We start from the raw sequence: 22,080 nt of genomic DNA on the forward strand, positions 1-22,080 counted from the left end.
AGGGGTTGAGCACATTAAAAATGTGGAGCTTATTCAAGGAAAAGCTCCTGTGTGTCCTAGATAAGGGAGGAAGATATAGAATGCATGAGCTGTGGTTTACTAAGGAAATGGAATTCCTGGTCAAGAAGGAGGCTTATGTTAGGACAAAATGGGAAAACTCAGGGTGCTTAAGGATTACAAGGAAGTCAGGAAAGACCTAAAAGGAGAGCTCAGAAGAGCCAGGAGGAGACATGAGAAGTTGTTGGCGGATAGGATCAGGGTTAACCCTAAGGCTTTCCATAGGTATGTCAGGAATAAAAGAATGACGAGAGTTAAATTATGGCCAATCAAGGATAATAGTGGGAAATTGTGTGTGGAGTCAGAGGAGATAGGGGAAGCACTAAATAAATATTTTTCGACAGTGTTCACTGAAAATGAAAATGTTGGCAAGGAAGATACAGAGTTACTTGCATCTAGACTAGAAGAGACCGAGGTTCACAAGGAAGAGGTATTAGAAATACTGCAGAGTGTGAAAATAGACAAGTCCCCTGGGCCGGATGGGAACTATCCTAGGATTCTCTGGGAAGCAAGGGAAGAGATTGCCAAGCCTTTGGCATTGATCTTCAAATCATCATTGTCTACAGGAATAGTGCCTGAGGACTGGAGGATAGCAAAAAGACAACCCTGGTAATTACAGACCAATGAGTCTCACTTCAGTTGTTGGTAAAGTGTTGGAAAAGGTTATGAGAGATAGGATTTATAACCATCTAGAAAAGAATAATCTGATCAGGGACAGTCAGCACAGTTTTGTGAAGGGTAGATTGTGCCTAACGAATCTTATTCGTTAGCGTTCGCTAAGGTTTCCCACAGTAGGCTATTATACAAAATGCAGAGGAATGGAATTAGATCAGTAATTGGCTTGCTGAAAGAAAACAGAGGGTTGTAGTTGATGGAACATGTTCATCTTGGTGTCCAGTTACTAGCGGTGTACCGCAAGGGTCGGTGTTGGGTCCACTGCTGTTCGTCATTTTTATAAATGACCTGGATGAGGGCTGAGAAGGGTGGGTTTTGCAGACGACACTAAGGTCGGTGGAGTTGTGGATAGTGATGAAGGATGTAGTAGTTTGCAGGGAGACATATTCTGGATTAGAACATAGAACATAGAAGAATACAGCGCAGTACAGGCCCTTTGGCCCTCGATGTTGCGCCGATCCAAGCCCACCTAACCTATACTAACCCACTATCCTCCATATACCTATCCAATGCCCGCTTAAATGCCCATAAAGAGGGAGAGTCCACCACTGCTACTGGCAGGGCATTCCATGAACTTACGACTCGCTGAGTGAAGAACCTACCCCTAACTTCAGTCCTATATCTACCCCCCCTTAATTTAAAGCTATGCCCCCTTGTAATACCCGACTCCATACGCGGGAAAAGGTTCACACTGTCAACCCTATCTAACCCCCTAATCATCTTGTACACCTCAATCAAGTTACCCCTAAACCTTCTTTTCTCTAATGAAAACAGCCCCAAGTGTCTCAGTCTTTCCTCATAGGATCTTCCTTCCATACCAGGCAACATCCTGGTAAACCTCCTCTCCACCCGTTCCAGTGCCTCCACATCCTTCCTATAGTATGGCGACCAAAACTGCACACAATATTCCAGATGCGGCCGCACCAGAGTCTTATACAACTGCATCATGACCTCAGGACTCCGGAACTCAATTCCTCTACCAATAAAAGCCAGTACGCCATATGCCTTCCTCACCGCACTATTTACCTGGGTGGCAACTTTCAGAGATCTAGACACCAAGATCCCTCTGCTCATCCACACTACCAAGTATCCGACCATTAGCCCAGTACCCCATCTTTTTGTTATTCTTCCCAAAGTGAATCACCTCACACTTAGCTACATTGAATTCCATTTGCCACCTTTCTGCCCAGCTCTGCAGCTTCTCTATATCCTGCTGTAACCTGCCACATCCTTCCTCACTGTCAACAACTCCTCCGACTTTCGTATCATCCGCAAACTTGCTCACCCAACCTTCTAACCCCTCTTCCAGGTCATTTATAAAAATGACAAACAGCAATGGTCCCAAAACAGATCCTTGCGGAACACCGCTAGTGACGGCACTCCATGAAGAAACTTTGCCATCAACTACTACCCTCTGTCTTCTTCCATCCAGCCAATTCCTAATCCAAACCTCCAACTCACCCTCAATGCCATATCTCCGTATTTTCTGCAGTAGCCTACCATGGGGAACCTTATCAAACGCCTTACTAAAATCCATATATACTACATCTACCGCTTTCCCCTCATCAACCTCCTTCGTCACCTTTTCAAAGAATTCAATAAGGTTTGTGAGGCACGACCTGCCCTTCACAAAACCATGCTGACTATCCTTGATCACATTATTCCTATCCAGATGTGCATAAATCCTATCCCTTACAATTCTCTCTAAGACTTTGCCCACAACAGAAGTGAGACTCACCGGCCTATAGTTACTAGGGTTATCCCTACTCCCCTTTTTGAACAAGGGAACCACATTTGCTATCCTCCAGTCTTCTGGCACTACTCCTGTAGACAAAGAGGACATAAAAATCAAGGCCAATGGCTCTGCAATCTCCTCCCTTGCTTCCCAGAGAATCCTAGGATAAATGCCATCAGGCCCAGGGGACTTATCTATTTTCACCTTTTCCAGGATTTCCAACACCTCTTCTCTACATACCTCAAAGCCATCCATTCTACTTATTTGTGACTCAGTATTCACATCGACGACAATGCCCTGTTCCTGAGTAAATACTGAAGAAAAGTATTCATTCAGTGTCTCCCCAATCTCTTCCGCCTCCACACGCAACTTCCCACTACTATCCTTGACTGGACCTATACCTACCCTAGTCATTCTTTTATTCCTAACATACCTATAGAAAGCCTTAGGGTTTTCCCTAATCCTACCGACTAAGGACCTTTCATGTCCCCTCCTTGCTGCTCTTAGCTAGTGGTGCTGGAAGAGCACAGCAGTTCAGGCAGCATCTGAGGAGCAGTAAAATCGACATTTCAGGCAAAAGCCCTTCATCAGGAATAAAGGCAGAGAGCCTGAAGCGTGGAGAGATAAGCTAGAGGAGGGTGGGAGTGGGGAGAAAGTAGCATAGAGTACAATAGGTGAGTGGGGGAGGGGATGAAGGTGATAGGTCAGGGAGGAGGGTGGAGTGGATAGGTGGAAAAGAAGATAGGCAGGTAGGACAAGTTATGGGGACAGGGCTGAGCTGGAAGTTTCTGCCACCTCCAAAAAGACCCCACTACCAGGGAGGGATATATTTCCCTCCCCACCCCTTTCCACCTTCCGCAAAGACTGTTCCCTCCATGACTACCTGGTCAGGTCCACGCCCCCCTACAACCCACCCTCCCATCCTGGCACCTTCCCCTGCCACCGCAGGAACTGCAAAACCTGCGCCCACACCTCCTCCCTCACCTCTATCCAAGGCCCTAAAGGAGCCTTCCACATCCAAAGTTTTACCTGCACATCCACCAATATCATTTATTGTATCCGTTGCTCCCAATACGGTCTCCTCTACATTGGGGAGACTGGACGCCTCCTAGCAGAGCGCTTTAGGGACATCTCTGGGACCCCCGCACCAATCAACCACACCGCCCTGTGGCCCAACATTTCAACTCCCCCTCCCACTCTGCCGAGAACATGGAGGTCCTGGGCCTCCTTCACCGTCGCTCCCCTCACCACCAGATGCCTGGAGGAAGAACGCCTCATCTTTCGCCTCGGAACACTTCAACCTCAGGGCATCAATGTGGACTTCAACAGTTTCCTCATTTCCCCTTCCCCCCACCTCACCCTAGTTCCAAACTTCCAGCTCAGCACTGTTCCCATGACTTGTCCTACCTGCCAGTCTTCTTTTCCATCTATCCACTCCACCCTCCTCCCTGACCTATCAGAATCTGGTTTCCAGCATCTGCAGTCATTGTTTTTACCCTGCAGAGAGACATAGATAGGATGCAGAGCTGGGCTGAGAGGTGGCAAATGGAGTTTAATGTGGACAATATGAGGTGATCCAATTACTCCATCCAAAGTGTAATGCAAAGTACTGGGCTAATGCTAAGATTCTTGGGAATGCAGATGAGCAGAGAGATCTCTGTGTCCACGTACACAGATCCCTGAAAGTTGCCACCCAGATTGACAGGGTTGTTAAGAAGGCATGGTGTTTTGGCCTTTATTAATAGAGGGATTGCGTTCTGGAACCAGGAGGTTATGCTGCAGCTGTACAAAGCTCTGGTACGGCCACACTTGGAGTATTGTGTACAGTTCTGGTCACTGCATTATAAGGAGGAAGTGGAAGCTTCGAAAAGGGTGCAGAGGAGATTTACTAGGATGTTGCCTGGTACGGAAGGAATGTCTTACGAGGAAAGGCTGAGGGCCTTGAGGCTGTTCTCGTTAGAGAGAAGGTGGTTGAGAGGTGACTTAATAGAGACATACAAGATAATCAGAAGGTTAGGTATGGTGGACAGGGAGAGTCTTTTTCCAAGTATGGAGTTGGCAAACACGAGGGGACACAACTTTAAAGTGAGGGGAGATAAGTATAAGACAGATGTCAGAGGTATTTTCTTTACTCAGTGAGTAGTAAGGGTATGGAATGCTTTGCCTGCAATGGTAGTAGATTTACCAAGTTTAAGTGCATTTAAGTTGTCATTGGACAGGCACATGGATGTACATGGAATAGTGTAGGTGGGATGGGCTTCAGATTAGTATGACAGGGCGGCGCAACATCGAGGGCTGAAGGGCCTGTACTGCGCTGTAATGTTTTATGTTCTATGTTCAATGAATTCCTGAAGGAAAAAACCTCCAGAGCTGACCATATGCAGGACTCTCCAGAACGAAAGTTCAATTCAGTTTAAAAAAAATGTTCGGTATTTCAAAATAAAGCCTCTGCAATATATAAAAAACACTTCTGAAACATTAAGTCATTTAAAAAGTTCTGAATTAAGAACAAAAAAAAAACCTAAGCTTCAGCAAGATAGGATCATCATCCCATGGACTGATAAGGAAACAAAGGCACTTTTTAGCTCAGGGGTCACAGAATGAATAACTGATTAAAATGGTAACATTCAGACAACTATTCAGTGACAATACTGCAGTGACAGCCCATTTTCTGTTCTGGTCACAGCACTGATGCATTTACAGGCCACTTTCTCCTCCCAGTCGATCAGTGACATTAAAGAAAAATTACTTTGCATCCACTAGAGATAAACTAAGATTCCAGTCTTGTATTTTGAAAGCAGCTGTCCCCTGAGCAACATCTAGCATAAACAGTTTTGCTTTTCTGGATCGGTCATATCAAATAGCTGACAGAATACAAAAGTTTGCAAATTGTATACTTTCACACCTAAAATCAATATCAAACTTGAAATATCTATATATATTTAAAACGTTTACTTAATTATTCTACCAGATTAGAATTTTTTTTTTTAAAAGTTTAAAATTCTGTTCTTAGAACATTTGTGGAATAACTGTAACATGCCAAGATTTCAACTTCCAGGTTCTTAAATTCGACAACTGCTGCTAGATTGGTAAATAACGTATGTAACTCCACTATACAAGGGGAGAGAAAACAGGGAACTATAAGTCAGTTAACCTACTTGTCAAAAAAAATGCTAGAATCTAATACCAGTGATTTACTAACAGGGCATTTTAATATAATGTGCTTAAGCAAAATCAACAGCATTATGAAAAGAAAATAAATGTTTCATAAGTCCATTGGAATGCTTCCCCAACTGCTTAACTAGGAGAGTAGATAAATGAGAGACAGTGGATGGAAGCCATATAGATTTTTCTAGAAGGTATTCAATTAGCTGCCATACAAGCGATTAATACATCTCACACCTGCTCAGCTGACCATGAAGGATTCTCCTTCTCAATCTCTACCCCTGTCTGAGTCTTGGTGACACTTAAACCAAGAGTCATCTGTCTCTAATAAGAATAGCAGCCCTAGGGTCTGGAAGGGCGATGGCAACTTTATCTTTTATTACACAGGAACAGAGCTCTTAGCATGGGGTGATATTAACGTGGATCAAAGTTGGTCAACGAACAAAACTGATTAACATTGCAAAAGTACTAAAATACAAGGACCAGACGTCTTGCTACAATTGTAGAGGACTTTGGTGAGACTTTACCTTGAAATACTGCACAAAGTTTTGGTCTCTATATTCAAGGACAAATATGCTACGTTCACTAGCTTTACTTGTTGGGTAAGAGGGCTGTCCCAAGACCTGAAGCAGAGTAAACTGGGTTAATACTCTCTGGAGTTTGGAATTATTGAAACAGACAAGATTCTGAAGGAACTATCTGGCAGAAAGCAAAAGGGTTGTTTTTGGTTCTGGCTGGGTAATCTAGTCTCAGAAAAACAGTCATCATTTAGAATCATAGAGATGCACAGCATGGAAACAGACCCTTCAGTCCAACTTGTCCATGCCGACCAGATATCCCAACCCAATCTAATCCCACCTGCCAGCACCTAACCCATATCCCTTCAAACCCTTCCTATTCATACACCCATCCAGATGCCTTTTTCATGTTCCAATTGTACTAGCTCCACTACTTCCTCTGGCAGCTCATTCCATACACATACCACCCTCTGCATGAGAGAGTCGTCCCTTAGGTCTCTTTTATATCTTTCCCCCTCACCCTAAACCTATGCCCTCTAGCTCTGGACTCCCACACCCCATGGAAAAGACTTTGTCTATTTATCCTATCCATGCCTCTCATAATTTTATAAACTTGTCTAAGGTCACCCCTCAGCCTCCGATGCTCCAGGGAAAATAGCCCCGACCTATTCAACCTCTCCCTCCAGCTCAAATCCTCCAATCCTGGCAACATCCAGTTTCACTACATCCTACGGAATATTCCAACAATGGCCTAACCAATATCCTGTACACGCGCAACACGTACTCCCAACACCTGTACTCAATACTCTGACCAATAAAGGAAAGCATACCAAACGCCTTCTTCACTATCCTATCTACCTGCGACTCCACTTTCAAGGAGCTATGAACCTGCACTCCAAGGTCTCTTTGTTCAGCAACACTCCCTAGAACCTTACCATTGTGTATAAGTCATGCTAAGATTTGCTTTCCCAAAATGCAGCACCTCACATTTATCTAAATTAAACTCCGTCAGCTACTCATCAGCCCATTGACCCATCTGATCAAGACCTCATTGTAATCTGAGGTAACCTTCACTGTCCACTACACCTCCAATTTTGGTGTCATCTGCCAACTTACTAACTATACCTCTTATGCTCGCAACCAAATCATTTATATAAATGTCAAAAAGTAGTGGACACAGCACCAATCCTTGTGGCACTCCATTGGTCATAGGCCTCCAGTCTGAAAAACAACCCTCCATCACCAACTTCTGTCTTCTAGCTTTGAGCCAGTTCTGTGTCCAAATGGCTAGTTCTCCCTGAATTCCATGAGATCTCACCTTGCTCACCAGTCTCCCATGGGGAACCTCGTTGAACGCCTTACTGACGTCCATACAGATCATGTCCATTGCTCTGCCCTCATCAATCCTCTTTGTTAATTCTTCAAAAAACTCTCAACCAAGTTTGTGAGACATGATTTCCCATGCACAAAGCCATGTTGACAGTCCCTAATCAGTCCTTGCTTTTCCAAATATGTGTACGTCCTGTCCCTCAGGATTCCCTCCAACAAGTTACGCATCACCAATGTCAGGCTCACTAGTCTTTAATTCCCTGGCTTGTCCTTACCACCTTTCTTAAAACAGTGGCACCACATTAACCAACCTCCACTCTTCCGGCACTTCATCTGTATCTATCAATTATACAAATATCTCTGTAAGAGGCCCAATCACTTCCCGAGCTTCTCGCAGAGCTCGAGGGTACACCTGATCAGGTCCTGGAGATTTATCCACATTTATGCGTTTCAAGAAATCCAGCACTTCCTCCTCTGTAATATGGACATTTTGCAAGGTGTCACCATCTATTTCTGTACATTTTATATCTCCCATGTCCTTTTCCACACTAAATACTGATGCAAACTACTAGTTTAGTATTTCTGCTATCTCCTGCGGCTCCACACACAGGGCGCCTTGCTGATCTTTGAGGGGCCCTATTCTTTCCCTAGCTACCCTTTTGTCCTTAATGTATTTGTAAAAACCCTTTGGATTCTCGTTAACTCTATTTGCCAAAGCTATCTCATGTCCCCTTTGTGCCCTCCTGATTTCTCTCAAGTATATTCCTACTGCCTGTATACTTTAAAGGATTCACTCGATCTATTGTCGATGCCTGACACATGCTTCCTTCTTTTTCTTAACCAAACCCTCAATTTCTTTAGTCATCCTGCATTTCCCATATCTACCAGCATTTCCTTTTACCTAACAGGAATACACTTTCTCTGGACTCTCGTTATCTCATTTCTGAAGGCTTCCCATTCTCCAGCTGTCCCTTTACCTGTGAACATCTGCCTCCAATCAGCTTTTCAAAGTTCTTGCCTAATACAGTCAAAATTGGCCTTTCTCCAATTTAGAACTTCAACTTTTAGATCTGGTCTACCCTCTTCCATCATTATTTTAAAACTAATAGAATTCTGGTCGCTGGCCCCAAAGTGCTCTCCCACTGACACCTCATGCATCTGCCCTACCTCATTTCCCAAGAGTAGGTCAAGCTTTGCACCTTCTCTAGAAGGTACATCCACATACTGAATCAGAAAACTGTCTTGTAAGCACTTAAATTCGTCTCCATCTAAACCCTTAACACTATGGCAGCCCCAATCTATGTTTGGAAAGTTAAAATCCCCTACTGTAACCATCCTACTATTCTTACAGACAACGGAGATCTCCTTACAAATTTGTTTCTCAATTTCCCTCTGACTATTAGGGGGTCTATAATACAATCCCAATAAGGTAATCAACCCTTTCTTATTCCTCAAATAACTTCCCTGGATGTATTTCTGGGAAGATCCTCTCAGTACAGCTGTAATGCTATCCCTTATCAAAAACGCCACTCCCCCTCCACTCTTGCCCCCCCTTTCTGTCCTTCCTGTAGCATTTGTATCCTGGAACATTAAGCTGCCAGTCCTGTCCATCCCTGAGCCATGTTTCTGTAAGTGCTATGATATCCCAGTCACATGTTCCTAACCATGCCCTGAGTTCATCTGCCTTCCCTGTTAGGCCTCTTGAATTGAAGTAAATGCAGTTTAATTTATCAATCCTACTTTGTTCTTTGCTTTGTCTCTGTCTGCCCTGACTCTTTGACTCGCCTTTGTTCTCAACCGTACCAGTGTCAGATTGATCTCTTTCCTCATTATCTCCCTGGGTTACACCCCCCCCCCACCTTACTAGTTTAAATCCTCCCAAGCAGATCTAGGAAATCTCCCTGCCAATATATTAGTCCCCTTACAATATAGGTGCAATCAGTCCTTCTTGTACAGGTCACTTCAACCCCAAAAAAATCTTCCAATGATCCAAAAATGTGAATCCTTCTCCCATACACCAGCTCCTCAGCCATGCATTCATCTGCTCTATCCTCCTATTCCTACCCTCACTGGCTCGTAGCACTGGGAGTAATCCAGATATTACTACTTTTGAGGACCTCCTTTTTAAATTCCTGCCTACCTCTCTGTAATCTCCCTTCAGAGTCTCAACCTTTTCCCTTCCAATGTCATTGGTTCAAATGTGTATAATGATCTCTCGCTGGCCCCTCTCCCCCTTGAAAACATTCTGCACCCTTTCTGAGACACCCTTGATCCTGGCACCAGGGAAGCAACACACCATTCTGATTTTTCGCTGCTGGCCACAAATCTTCTCAAAACTTGCTAACAGAAATGTTGTCTGTACCTTGAACTAGACAGTCCCTTAACACAATCAATAGTTTGGTATCAGACGTACTCCTCATCACATTAGAGCGATGGTATCGAGACTGGCTCAGTCTCAATACCAGAAACTTGGCTGATCGTGCTATGTTCCCCTGAGAATCCATCACCCCTACATTTTTCAAAACAGCATACTTGCTTGCAATGGGGATAGCCACAGAAGACTCCTGCACTAACTACCTACCTCGCTTACCTTTCCTGGAGTTAACCCATCTGTGTGACTGTATATGTGACTTTTTCCCCCTTCCTATAACTGCCACCCATCACATCCCCTTGCTTTTGTAAATTCCTCATTGCCTCTAACTGCGTCTCCAACCAATCTGATAGGATTCGCAACCAACAGCATTTATTGCAGATATAATCTTCAGTAACCCGTAAACTCCCCCTAAACTCCCAATCATTGTGTAGCAAAAGGATACAAATGCTTCATCATGGAGTATAGTCAAGATTTAAATCAATATTTTTTGAACTCAGGAATAAAAACCATCTCAAATTGCTGGAGGAACTCAGTAGGTCTGGCAGCATTCTTGGAGAAGAAAACGGATTACCATTTCAGGTCCAGTGACTCTCCTTCTAAACTTTGCTTGTTTCAAAGCTCCAGCAATTGCAATTCTTTATTTTATTTGCTCTCAGTGAACTTAGGTACATGAGGAATGGACAGCAAAGTGAAGTTGAGGCTGATCATCCATTCAAACATGGACAGGTCTGAGTGGCCAATTTCTCTACAATCATTTATGTTCTTACATTCCTAAACTGACAGTTCCAGGATAACAATCTGTAACTACTGGACAACTGGAAGGAGAAAGAAACAAAGTACTAATCATTTCAACCCAGACCATAATACTGTAAAATGTACATGAGAGATTGCAAAGATGACTCAAGAATATTGCCAGAAATGCACAGATACACATTACATGAAAGGATGAACAGACTGGGTCACTTCTCTGTTCAAAAAGTGGATGACAGATAATCTAGACAAGGTCTGAAAATTATGAACAGTTTTGTTAGCATTGGTACAGAGAGAATATTTCCTCTTGTGAGGAAGGACATAACTAGAAACCACCAATATAAAAGTTACCAAGAAATCCAGTACGAAAACAAGAAGTAACTTCTTCACCCAGAGTGGTAAGAACGTGGAGCTCTCTATCATAAGTAGTAACTGAAGAGTATAATACAGATTATTTATGCAGGGACTATGGGTAATAGATGGTTAAAATAGTAGATTTAAATGAGAAAAGACAAAGAAGATTAAAAGGAGTATAAACAAATATGGATGGTTTGGGTTAAATGGCATGTTTCTGTTCATAAATCCTACAAAGGTTCTTCACACTTTGTGGGGTGAAGGGTAGGTTAAAAAGGATATTAAGTTGTTTGGGGAGTAAATAAACTGTACACTGTTTTTGCTGTTTGAGGTGATCATTTTCATACAGGACATTCAAAGGCCCAAAAGCACCATGTGATTAGACAACAGCAACAAATCTGGTGTAGAATCAGCTTTGCCACTTGTAACTCCCTGTATAACTGCCCTTGTTGAAAAAACACAAGCCTTGTTGAGAAAATGAATTGATTATGAATCATTCTTGAAACTTCTACCAAAACTTAATAAGGTTGACTTATGATTCAAAGCTACCCCAGAAAAATCTAGGGTGATAACCATTGCCCATATGACTACAGTAGACTAAAGATGATCAACATTTTGGGAAGGGAGAAAATAAATGTATTTTTAGGTGAAGCAGACTTATCAATATTCTACCGCATAATGAGATTTTAAAAATTAGTTATCAACTATAAAATCACACTAAAACAAATGCACAGAAATTAACAAACAATGATCTCTGATGTGAAGGGACTGTCTTATAAGCAAAAGTTAAATAAGTTGGGACCCAGTTGAGAAGAAAGAAAGGTGATCTCATTGACATATACAGGATTCTTGAGATATTAGGCAAGTTAACAGTCGAGAGCATGTTTCCACTCATGAGAGTGTAAGAGACCAAAGGGCATGTCCTCAGAATAAAAGGGACTTCAATTTAAGATTAAGACGAGTAGGAATTTCTTCTATGAGAGTTGAGTGGCTTTGGAACTTCTTGCGAAAGAGCTGTGGGTTTTTTTTAAGTCGAAGATAAATTCGTGATCAGTAGAGGAAGCAAGTTTCATGAGGAAAAGGCAGGAAAGTGGTTTTGAGGGATTGTCCGATCAATGTTGATCTTATTAGATAGTGGAACAGACTTGAGGCACTAAATGTAACTAAAAACAATGACTGCAGATTCTGGATGAGTGGTGCTGGAAGAGCACAGCAGTTCAGGCAGCATCCGAGGAGCAGGAAAATCGACGTTTCAGGAATAAATGCAGAAAGCCTGAAGAGATAAGCTAGAGGAGGGTGGGGGTGGGGAGAAAGTAGCATAGAGTACAATCGGTGAGTGGGGGAAGGGATGAAGGTGATAGGTCAGGGAGGAGGGTGGAGTGGAAAGGTGGAAAAGAAGATAGGCAGGTAGGACAAGTCATGGGGACAGTGCTGAGCTGGAAGTTTGGAACTAGAGTGAGGTGGGGGAAGGGGAAATGAGGAAACTGTTGAAGTCCACATTGATGCCCTGGGGTTGAAGTGTTCCGAGGTGGAAGATGAGGCATTCTTGCTCCAGGGTCTGGTGGTGAGGGAGCGACGGTCAAGGAGGCCCAGGACCTCCATGTCCTCGGCAGAGTGGGAGGGGGAGTTGAAATGTTGGGCTACAGGGCGATGTGGTTGATTGGTGCGGGTGTCCTGGAGATGTTCCCTAAAGCGCTGCTAGGAGGCGGCAAGTCTCCCCAATGTAGAGGAGACCAAAACGGGAGCAACGGACGCAATAAATGATATTGGTGGATGTGCAGGTAAAACTTTGATGGATGTGGAAGGCTCCTTTAGGGCCTTGGATGGAGAGGAAGGAGGAGGTGTGGGCGCAGGTTTTACAATTCCTGCGGTGGCAGCGGAAGGTCCCAGGATGGGAGGGTGGGTTGTAGGGGGGCATGAACCTGACCAGGTAGTCATGGAGGAACGGTCTTTGCGGGAGGTGGAAAGGGGTGGGGTCTTTTTGGAGGTGGCGGAAATGTCGGCAGATGATTTGGTTTATGCGAAAGTTGGTAGGGTAGAAGGTGAGCACCAGTGGCGTTGTCCTTGTTATAGTTGGAGGGGTGAGGTCTGAGAGCAGAGGTGCGGGATGTGGACGAGATGCATTGGAGGGCATCTTTAACCACATGGGAAGGGAAAGTGCGGTCTCTAACAGAACACACCAGATGGCCTCCATCTTTGCCCGAAACGTCTATTTTACTGCTCCTCAGATGCTGCCTGAACTACTGTGCTCTTCCAGCACCACTAATCCAGAATTGAGGCACTAAATGGCCTACACTTATCCCCATGTTTTTCAGACTTATGAAATAGACACACTTGAGTCAATGGGTCACAGTTTCAGGACAACACCATAGCTTGAAGTACATGAATCTAGTATAACACCTTTCGCACAGTGCTTAAGGATGGACAGAAGTTTGTCAAGGCAGCTTTTTTCATATTATTTTAAATCAAGACCCACCTCTATGTACATCTAAAAGACTCATGGCACTAAATTGTCAGAGAGTTCTCCTATTGTTTTGTATTTGCTTCCATCTCAAAGGTTACAAAAATATACATTAACTGGTCATTCACATGTGTCCTCAGAACCCTGTTCTCAGATTGGCTGTGGCTGCAGCCACAGCCATCAAAATGCAGAACGTAACTGAAAATTAATTAATTGGTTGAGAAATGCTTTGGCATATCTAGAAAAATCAATGGCCAATTGCTCACATTTATGCAGTACCTTTTATACTCAGAACATCTCTAAGCATTTCAACTAATTACTTCCAAAAAGCAGTATAATACATGCAAATACAACTGCCAAATTATGCACAGCAATGTCACACCATCAACGCCATATAAAGCTTTTGAAAATTTCATGTTTTGATAGGACTAGTTGAGGAAAGATGATCAAGTAGTATTTCCTATTCAGCATCAAATGATACAGCAGAATCATTTACTCCAGCTGATTTAGCTAACTTGGCCTTATTTTAATTCCCTGTTACTTCCACAATGTAATACCCCTCAATGAACAGAACTTTGTAATATGTTCACCTTGTATGTATTTATTATATGGATTTGGAAAAAATACAGTAAGGTACAATCACCAATCCAAATACCAATAAATAAATGCATATTAATTTTACAATTTATATGGAGCACAGAGACAATGAAATAAATATTGCTTCATTTTCATTGGAAAACAAACACCACCTGCACTCCAGATGAATATTATACAAGTGTCAAAATAGTTTATACATTTTTAACAAGTCAAAATAAATACTTCTCAAAACTAATGGTGGCCATACATGCCTACTAACCAACAGCCTTTAGTTCTTAATAAAAACTGAAAGAACTGCAGATACTATAAGTCAGAAAAAAAAATAGAAATTGCTGGAAAAGGTCAGCAGGTCTGACAGCATCCATTAAGAGAAAGAGATGGAAGGGTCACTCAGCTATGATTCTATGATCCAAAACATTAACTGACTTCTCTCCACAAATGCTGCCAGACCTGCTGAGCTTTTCCCGTTTTTATTTCTGTTTCAGTCTTTAACAAATGCACACTTAAAGGTGAACACAATTTATCCATAAATACGCAAATTTTAAAACTGCTTTGGAAGTTTAAACAATCAAATCAAACTGAATTACTTGAAGGTATCAAAACAGTTCCATGTTAATAATTAAAAGCAAAACACTATAAATGCTCGAGATTCAAAATTAAAACAAAAAAACACTGAGAAACTTAGTATATCTTGACAGCATGCGTGCAGAAAAACAGTGTTAATGTTTCAAGTCAAATGCGACTCTTCTTAGGAACTGAAGGGACTGGATAAGCAATGCTGACTTTATGCTGGAGAATTTTTTTCGGGAGGGGGGTATGTAAAGAAAGACGATACCTTACGCATGTGGAACAGATGGTAAAAGTAAGATCCTCCTAGCATTCTTTTTCAACTGGACTAAAAGCTTCAGAGCATTTGAAGCCCCTTATACAGAAATCTAGATGAGTTTCCGTACAAGTGTGTTAGTTACTTTGAAACAAACCTGTCTAGCAAACACCGCACTGCGGCCACTGTAAACATTCAACCACAAAGCATCAAATTCAGCGCAACACTCAGCTTAGAGCTGGTCTGCAATGGGGGCCCGAACTCCGAGGCCCCTCCACCCTATATGCCCCTGCAACACGTGAAGCTTTCACCTTCTCCCGACAATCCCTGTCCCCCGCGGCCTGGGCCTCTAACCGTTCACCTATCCATCGATTCTTCCCTCCCTCACCGATACCTGCGCTCCGCAACCGTTGCTCCCGCCCGACTGCCTCACAGTCACCACCGCGCGCTAATGGCGAACGCCAAAGAGGCCACTTCCCATTGGTCGTCGCCCGCCGCTGCAACCCCATCTGACGTCAGAGAGCACGGAACTGGCCAATTAGAGACCGCGCGTATGCTGGGTGCCGGAGTTGTGGGCTCTTAAAGGCAACCGAATTTTAATTTACCGGCTAAAAATAGAGCTTTCGGAGAGACGCTATGATCTACAGAATACAGTAACTGGCCAGTTCTGATGGTTCCGTGGGAAGGCGTGAGACACCCAACGCTTACGAAAGGCGCGATGTAAGTGCAAAACATGTGCTCCCTTGATTTTGTGAATATGCAGGTTTGTCCGGGAGACTCCAGGATTTGACAATTAGTCGCTGAGGCACACCTCCCTTCAAGATTGCTAGGCGTCATGAAAAATGTTTTCATTTACTTTGTTGCAATGAAAGGTGTCTGAATTCCGCATTACAACATTTAGAGTCTATATTTTAGAATCACTAAGATATGGACTTTGTCACTTTTCGTAAGGGTTTGAAAATAAGTCAGACATTCCTTGCACGATAGTGTCCTAATCCACCATATGTCAGCGAGAAGGGACCTCTGGAGTGAAGTTACTGTGGTGACTTACCAAAAGTGGGGCAAACATTAAGATAATTTAATTTGGTTTTGGTGCAGAACAATCAAGGATTGATTTTTAGCTTTGGAAGTCCAGCGTTTGAAAGTTTTTGGGCAGTTCAAACAAGACTTGACTGAGGGGTCAGAAGCCACTTCTGTCTTGAACAGGGACGTTGAACAATTCAGGGAAAGCATCCTTGGCCTCAGTACAAAAGTAGTAGTTTGTACAACTTTTAGATCAGATTTAATTAAAAATCTATAAATTATTAAAAACTGGAAACATTTGTGAGTATTCATACAAAGTATAATGGGATCTTGATCAGATGGACCAATGAGCCAAGGAGTTTAATTTAGATAAATGAGGTGCTGCATTTTGGAAAGCCAAATTGGGGGATACTTATACACTTAATAGTAAAGTCCTGGGGAGTGTTGCTGAACAAAGAGTCCTTGGAGTGCCGGTTCATAGTTCCTTGACAGTGGAGCCTCAAGTAGATGGAATGTTGAAGAAGATGTTTAGTTGCTTTCCTTTATTTGTCAGAGAATTGAGTATAGGAATTGGGAAGTTGATGTTACAGCAGTATAGGAGATTGATTAGGCCACGTTTGGAATATTGTGTACAATTCTGGTCTCTCTCCTATTGGAAGGATGCTGTGAAACTTGAAAGGGTCCAGAAAAGATTTACAAGGATATTACCAGGGTTGGAGGGTTTGAGCTACAGGGAGAGTTTGAATAGACTGGGGCTGTTTTCTCTGGAGTATCGGGGGCTGAGGGGTGACCTTCTAGAGGTTTATAAAATCATGAGCGGCATGGATAGAGTGATTAGACAAGATATTGGGTAAGCAGAAAGAGGAAAAGCTGGCCCCGATCTCTTATCATGCTGCAGAAGCATGAACAACAGCTGGGGCACCTGGAAAAAAAGGACGGATGAGGTTGAACTTTCACAGAGGTGGAAGCTGATATCAGTTCCTCCAAGGATAGGATCCAAGCCCTGGAGACACAGGTCCGTAACTTGCCTGACCAAATGGATGATCTTTAGAACAGGGTCAGGATAATAAAATTCAGATCGTCGGTCTGTCGGAGGGTAAGGAAGATGAGCGGCCGGTGGAATTTATTGAGGACTGGTTGCAGAACTTCCTTAACTTGGAGCTGGAATGAGAGCCTTGAAGATTGAGAGGGCTCACTGGGTCACGGCATGGAGGTCAGGTTTGGGTCAATGTCCGCTTCCTCTCTTGGTTCGGTTTCATCATTATAGAGATAAAGAGAGAATCGTGGATGCTTTTAGAATTCAGGGGAAGGATCCGAAGGCCCTAATGTACGAGGGCTCTAAGATCATGTTCATCCAGGACTTCTTAGCGGCAGTGATCCATAAAAGAAAATCCTATGACTGTGTCAAGAGAAGACTGAGGGAGCTTGGGATCCAGTACTCTGAGGTATCCAGCGGTGCCTCGATCACCTCAGATGGATCCATACATCTCTTTGGCACATCGGGGAAGGCAAGAGACTTTGTGGGCAAATTAACCTAATGTGAACAATTTAGTATCTACAAATAGTAGTGTTGTTTGGGTATGTCTTTGTTTTTTCTTTTAAAAAAAAACAGGGGAAGCCCGGTTAGGGCTTTCTTTTCCTATTTTATTTATTGGGAATAATCTGGTTTTACACTATGTTTGGCGACAGCTGAGATGTGTACTCTCAATCTCTAAGTTAAGTTATACCAAAGGATGGGTGGGGTATTTACCTCTTTTATTTAAAAAAAATTCTTTATTCACCTTGCTATTCCATGGTGTATTTTCTTTCTTTTCTGCTTGTGTTTGCGGTGCGGCTCTAGCTAGGAGGAGGGAAAATGGTTGGGATGGCTAGATGCCTACTTACAGGCAGTTTATACCTAGTTCAAGTATTTAAATGCTCGGGCTGCAGTCCTGGCAGCGGGATGGGAAATTGGGTTTTGGGATGGATAGTTGCCCACTTTAGGCAGGGGGTTCCCCCATTCAGCACTGTTGGTGCTTTATATGTTGGTTTGTTTTTTGGTTTTTGTTATATATAATCTTTGATCGCTTTGTAGGTTTGTTAACATTAGTGGTTTAAGTTTATATAGTTTTTATGTTTGATGAATCTTGTGACACTAAGACTCGATGATTTGTGGTTCGAGTTCCTCCTCTCTGGAATTTAAATGTTGCTGCAGAATGACTTGGTTAAATGGTGTACCTAGAATATCAAGGAGAGTCATTCACCAGTTAACAGGAAGAAGGTTCTTTTGAATCTGAGAAAGGAGAAGGTGGATATTGCTTTATTACAAGAGACACACTGGGATGATAGGGAGCATTTGAAACTACAGCAGAATGGTTTTGATCGGGTTTACTTTTCTTCTTGTAATACCAGAAGTAGGGGAGTGGCTATATTGGTTAGGAGGAATCTCCCATTGAAGTTACTAGAATGTGTTAAAGACACACACAGGAGGTTTGTAATTCTCAAAGCCCTGATAAACGAGGAAGAACATGGTGTTTTAAATGTTTATTGCCCTCTGGCCCATCCCTTCAAATGTTTGATAGATGCGTTCTCCAAACTGATCAGTCTCGAGTCCCGGCACATCATTATAGAGGGAGATTTTAACTGTCTCATGGATCCCACAGTAGACAGGTTGCCCAAAGGCCTCCCGAAATTCTCTGTACAAACTAAACAATTAGTGGATCTGTGTGTGGAGTTAGGGTTGGTGGACATCTGGAAGTGTCTCCACCCTACAGGCAGGGATTTTACGTTTTTTTTCCAATGCACACAGATGTCACACCAGGATTGATTTTTTTTTTATGACCCCCGTGGCAACCCTGGACTTGGTGGGATCTTGTACAATTGGTAATATCACCATATCTGATCATGCTCCAGTGTATCTGTTGGTTAAGATTAAGGAGGTTATGGTGGGTTTGAGGCACTGGCAAATGGATTCCATTATCCTCAAGGATAATAAGTTTGTGGAGTACTTCTCTCGGGAACTTTGGGTGTTCCTAGACATTAACTCAGGCTCGGTTAGTAGCCCATCCATCCTTTGGAGACTGCCAAAGCCTATGCGAAGGGGTTAGTTATTTCCTACTCTGCCAGTAGGAAGCGGAAGAAGGGTACGTAGCAATGTCTCCTTGAAGCACTGTTGAAGGCAGCTGAGAAGACTACTTTGACAGGCCCTTGTTGGTCAAGCTACAGAGGATTAGGGTGCTGTGGTCTGCATTGAATTCAGTGCTCACGCAGACAGCAAAGAAGGAGCTGGCTTTTGTAAAGCAAAGGTTATATGAGCATGGTGACAAGCCAGGTAAATACTTAGCATATCGCGCCAAGAAGAGGAGCGCCCCTCAAGCCATTATGGCAATTAGGGAAGGGTCTGGGAACCTAACACGTGACTCCAAAAAGATTAATGTGGCATTCCAGAGATTTTACTCTAAGTTATTACCAATCTGAGAGTTGTAAGGAGGAGTGGGGCAAATGGAGTCCTTTTTCAAGGATCTGGAGCTCCCAGGCATGATCCCCAAACAAGAGTCTTTTCTCAAAGCCCCATTATCAGAACAAGAGTTGCAGGAGGCTGTGAAGCAGCTTCAGAGTGGAAAGGCGCCCGGTCCTGACTGACTTCCCAGCGAATTCTATAAGGAATTTATAAACATATTGTCAGGCCCGATGCTTAACATGTTTAATGACTCATACAGCCATGATTGTCTCCCGCCATCTCTGAGAGGAGTTATTGAGGAAGATCCTGGAGGACTGTGCTTCGTACATGCCCATTTCACTCTTAAATGTGGACTTTAAAATCCTCTCTAAGACTCTTGCATTACAGCCAGAAACTGTGTTACCTTCTATTGTCAAAGAGGACCAGACAAGCTTCATAAAGTGCTGCAGATCCTAAAATAATGTTAGGAGGCTGCGTAATGTAATTCAAGCATGCCAACAACAGTCAATACAGGGATTGGTGATTTCTGTAGATGCACAGAAGGTATTTGACCGAGTTGAGTTGCCGTAACCTTTTCTATACTCTGGAGCGGTTTGGTTTGGACAAAGTCCTTATAAGATGGGTAAAGGTTTTCTCCATTGGCCCTCTCGCGGCGGTCATCACCAACAGGGTACAATCAAATAATTTTAATATTTTTAGGGGCAGCCGGCAGGGCTATCCCCTTTCACCACTGCTTTTTACGTTGGTGATTAAACCATTGGCGGAGGCCATTTGAATGGATCCCAAATATATCAGCTCCAGAAGTGGGGTCAAAATTACATACTTTTTTTGTAGGTGGAAAATATATATTTTTTTGTTAAATTCAGCAGTTACAATGCCTCGCCTGATACAATGCATCAGTGTGTTTGGCATCTTTTTTGGGGTACAAGATTAATCTTGAAAAATCAGAGGCTATGCCTATGGGTGGCCTTACGAGGGAGCTAGGTCTTGAGGGTGAATATCGATTTCCATTTAAGTGGTCACAGGGGGTTTTGTGCATTTGGGCATATTCATTACTCCACTTCTGGATTGGCTGTTCAAAGCTAATTTTGTTCAATTATTTGACAAAATCAAACAAAACCTTCAAAGATGGGAGGCACTTCCGGTCTCATGGTTGGGTCAGATAGTGCTTATTAAGATAAATATTCTCCCCTGTTTGTTATGCCCTATACAGATGCTCCCCCTAATTTTCAATAAGCAAACACTTCAGGAAACTGAGCAGCTGGTTCCATGAAGTGGCCCCTCATTAAATTAGCTAAATTGCAACTGCCTCACAGATTGGGGGGGTGTGGATCTCCCAGACATTAAAAGCTACCAACTAAGCTCGCTTTTATCCTATGTGAGTGATTAGGCTTGAGGGGATCCTCTTTCAATATGGTTAGATATTGAAACCTCCCAGGCAGGGTGCCCCCTTACTAGCATGCTGCTTTTGGACAAAATGAGGACAGTTAGGGAATATTGCCATAACCCAATAGTTATCAATACTGTTAAAGCATGGAAGGCAATTCGGCAGAGGGATGGCAATATTGGCAAAACGTCTTCTCTTACACCTATTGTGTACGCTGGATTTTCAACCGGTGATGATAGATTCAGGATTCAAACATTGGGCCGCTAGGGGTGTGTCTTGCATGGGCGATTTATTTGAGGGAGACACAATGATGTCCTTCGATCAGTTAGCACAGAAACACGAGCTATCTAACAGGGACATCTTTCGTTTTTTTCAAGTTAGGGATGTTATTCAAAAAAAGACTACAATTTTGACTGATCCCTGCAAATCCGACATAGAGAGGAAGGTGCTCAGTGCTAAGAGTACACTTTCTGTCAGCATTTTATATCATCAATTGGGGGGTGCCCCCTCCGATGAGTTCTGATGACTCTGCAGGGTGTGGGAGAGAGAGCTAGGTGTTGAGGTCTCCTCAGAGGCATAGGAAGATATTTGGGAAAACGCAAGAAAGATATCAGTTTGCAATAGGATCCATGCTTTACAGTTGTAGGTTCTCCACAGGGTCCACTTGACTCTGGGCCATTTAACAAAATTTAAACCAGGGTTGTCTTCAACATGTCCCAAGTGCAAGGTCGGTATGGGCACTCTTACCCATTGTCTCTGATCTTGTGGTAGGCTTCAAACAAAATGGAACGCTGCGAGTGTAAGGGTGGAGAAGGACCCGATTTCTTCTTCTTGGTCTGTCCAGTATATTTCCAACAGATATGCATAAGAAAAATCTTTTCAACATCCTCCCTCTCTACACAAGAAAGAATACCTTGCTAGGTTGGGCATCCAAACCACCCCCCCCCCCCCCCCCCCCCCTGCACCGACCTGTCGGGTTGGCGGAAGATTGTTATGGAGCTATGGAGCATATCCCCTTGAATTTTCTCACGAGTATGGTACACCACAAAACTGAGAATTTTTATAAGACATGGCAACCCTTTTTGGAATACCTGGATATTGTGCTTTGAGTTGAATATCCAGAGAGGAGGAACTGCGAACGTATGAGTATCTTGTTTGGCTGAGTTGAGTTATTACTATTTATTAGTTTGGTTCTTATTTATTTAGTTAAATAGTTGGTTTTTTAAATATATATATTTTAAATATATTTATACATTTATACGAGAGGGCGGATTGGGTTTTTTAAAACTCATTTTCTGTTCTTTGTATTGTTTTGAATTGTATTGTTTTGTATTTGATGTAATATTAAAAAAAATCTACTTTTCAATAAAAATAGGCATCTGGAAGGGTTGAG

The 22,080-nt window shown here is 43.0% G+C and overlaps 1 protein-coding gene and 1 long non-coding RNA gene across 7 annotated transcripts in view; one reads left to right on the top strand and one right to left on the bottom strand.

Annotated features, from left to right (window-relative positions):
- Positions 1-15,298, bottom strand: part of LOC122557913 (nucleosome assembly protein 1-like 4) — a 123,175-nt gene extending 107,877 nt beyond the window's left edge. For 2 of the 6 annotated variants that reach the window (XM_087996690.1, XM_087996686.1), the window contains exon 1: positions 15,233-15,296. The gene's annotated coding sequence lies outside the window, so the exon portion shown is untranslated. Of the gene's footprint in view, positions 1-15,232 lie in introns of all 6 variants that reach the window. The other 4 variants (XM_087996688.1, XM_087996685.1, XM_087996689.1 and 1 more) reach the window with 4 other exon arrangements.
- A 119-nt stretch (positions 15,299-15,417) lies between these two features.
- Positions 15,418-22,080, top strand: part of LOC122557915 (uncharacterized) — a 177,795-nt gene continuing 171,132 nt past the window's right edge. Inside the window, exon 1 of the long non-coding RNA XR_015760198.1 lies at positions 15,418-15,558. This is a non-coding gene — a long non-coding RNA (uncharacterized LOC122557915). The remainder of the gene's footprint in view (positions 15,559-22,080) is intronic.

Source organism: Chiloscyllium plagiosum, unplaced genomic scaffold (genome assembly GCF_037043375.1).
Source record: "Chiloscyllium plagiosum isolate Xiang-an unplaced genomic scaffold, Cpla_swu_hap1 HiC_scaffold_18, whole genome shotgun sequence".
NCBI lineage: Eukaryota > Metazoa > Chordata > Chondrichthyes > Orectolobiformes > Hemiscylliidae > Chiloscyllium > Chiloscyllium plagiosum.